This window comes from Diospyros lotus, chromosome 10 (genome assembly GCF_014633365.1).
Source record: "Diospyros lotus cultivar Yz01 chromosome 10, ASM1463336v1, whole genome shotgun sequence".
NCBI classification, from domain to species: Eukaryota; Viridiplantae; Streptophyta; class Magnoliopsida; order Ericales; family Ebenaceae; genus Diospyros; species Diospyros lotus.
In genome coordinates, this window is record NC_068347.1 from 27599976 (window position 1) to 27602834 (window position 2859).

The following is a 2859-nucleotide window of genomic DNA, read 5'->3' on the forward strand; positions in this document are numbered from 1 at the left end:
TTGAAATAATTATCAATTAATATCACCAGAGAAAATTATTGGAATTTCTGGTGAACTAAAATTTCATTTCAACGAAATAATTAGCAGAAGTAATTATCTAATTTACAAAAGCTAGATTTCAACAACTATTAAATTTTTTTTTTTGTGTCCACGCACACATAAAATTATGCAACTTTGAAGGACATCAAATATATAATCTTTTTTTAAAATTGATGGAATATAAAATAACTATAAAATTACCACTTACATTTCAAGTGTTACACCCATTATATATTGTCGACATGTAGAAATGATCGACCGAGATTTATCGGGCCGCATTGATCCTGTAATCACAAATAGGGAAGGGAAGAAAACAGCAAAACCATCAACAAACAATGCGCTAAAATTTTTACGCGGTTCAGCCAGAATGGTGTCTAGTTCACGATTGTTGTCTGATATTTCTGACAAAGTAACAGTATATATTTTTTTTTCATGTCTTTACAATAGCTTTCGATCCCTTATTTATAGTGTGGAATACTGATAATTTATACAAAGTTAAATGTGGTGAGGCCACCTCGTGAAAAACAAAGTGCCCTTCTTATCTCCTTAAAATATGGAGTAAAAGTTTCGCACTATTTGGGGTCTGATTTTCCATGGATGAGAATAGGTAGACATCAGATTTGGTTATTCTATTTTATGGTCTTCTTTACGAGTTAATCAGGTTGACCAACGAGTTATAGCCATTGACAAGAGCTTGTTTGCTATCATAATCGGAGTTCGCGCTTGAACAATTATGCGACTTCACATAATCATCTTTGTTCTTAGGCTCGTTGTACTCCGAGAGGTTGGGCTCCATCATTAAATCACTCCCAACCTAAAGTAATCATATCAATAGCTCAAGGCAGTTCAAAAAATAGCCGTAACATATATCTTTATTATTCAAAAATTACATCAATTTATTCCATACCAATTAGATTTACATTACTTACACTGTGAAAGTGGGATGAGGAATGGCATATAGGGTAATTACGGTGAAGATTGGGAGCTAATAAGAGAAACTATGAAACGTTTTGAGAAGCGACAGTACTTTAGTTCTTTTTTAAGGGTGGGGACGGAGGGAGATTCGAATGCGGTGCCGATTTGTGAGCTTTAGTGTGAAAGCGCCGCATGACATGACATGAATATTAATATTTTATATAATATATAAAGAGTATTGTTATTTAAAAAAATATGATTTATATTATTATATAATAAAATATATATACATACCCTTAATTGCCCCAGCATTTTCCACTCGGATTCGCAAGCCAAGAAGGAACAGAGGCAGCGGCCCCCTTTAAAAGGCTGCGCGCGGCCCACCGATCTCCGCCCCCTTCACCCTCACACGCAATGCCATTGCTCTTTCCCCTTGCCTTGACACATTCGTCATGGTTTCTCTCTCTACCTATTGTTCTCGTTTTATTTATTTATAATTATGGATTAATTTAAAACATTTATTTATTTATTTTTACAATTTTGAAAGAGATTTGGTACATTTATCTGTCTTTCTTTGAATAAAATAACTTAAAAAGCTATCTTATTAGACATAATAAATTATATATAATTTTGTTATAACTCTATCTTGTTTACCTTATTAATTCTAACCATCCCTGTTAATACTTGTGAAGACCATCTTTAACAGTTTAGCTACTACAAATGAGTTATTATTTATAAATAACGGGTCATCTCTTTAACCTACACAAACAATATTATATAATATCGTTGATATTATAAATAACGGGTCATCTCTCTAACCTACATAAATAATATTATATAATATCGTTGGTAGAAAACTGATTTCAAATAAACTACTCTTGACTAGTGGACTTGCCTCTTATGAACAAGTCACTCTCATTCTTCATAAAAAAAATCCTTTTAAAAATAAAATTAAACTTTCACACTTACACATACAGTTGGATAAATATAACTAAATTTTTACTGTTCACAATCCTTTCCTATGAGTATAATAATCATGATTATACTATTTTGCTCTCAATTTTTTTTTTTCTAGGTGACATCAATTATATTATTGCCTTAACTCTAAGTGAAGGGAGAGTACAACCACATAACTAGGCACGGGGAATCGCCACCATGCCCAAAGGAGCATAAAGCCATAAACGGCAAACAAAACGGGGGCCCATCTTCAGCTGAACATATGTACAAACACCTGGCGGGCAGGCACGCAGCGTGGCACAACGCTTTATCTTTTGGGCCCCCCACGCAACCCAAGCCGCTTTTCCTTTACCGCTTCTTTGCTGCTGTATTTAAGTGGCCCCTTTAGTTTCCTTTCCTTAAAATATCATTTTCGCCGATCCCTTTAATGATTACAAACACAATCCTTGACTGCTCTGTGTGTGTCGCCGAACCAAAAGAAGCCTGGGAAACGTGAAGGATGCATAACCTTTCATATGGACGATGATTAGATTGCCGTCTTTAAGAGGCTTCTTTTCTTTCGCAGTTTAATTTTACAGGCGAAAATGAGGGAAATGGCTTGAGTTGAGAAGTGTGGGGAACTACTGATGATCGGAAGTGGGGGATTTTAGGGTCTTTTGATGCGGAAATACCTTTTGCTATATCTTTACTACTACGTACCCACTCCCACCCCCAGCCCTCTGCAAGATGTGGTAAAGATTGAATTGATTTAACTTTGAATTAGCTTTAGCCTTGAATTAGATTTAACCTTGGGTTGGGCATGGCATGGCATGGCGGCATGCAGTAAGTAATATATAAAGTATTCTACCACCATCATCTATCTTTATATAACATATATATATATTATTATTATAAAGTTAAAGAAGAAACGAAACGAAACGAATAAAGCGGCTCTTAAGTAGAGCATGT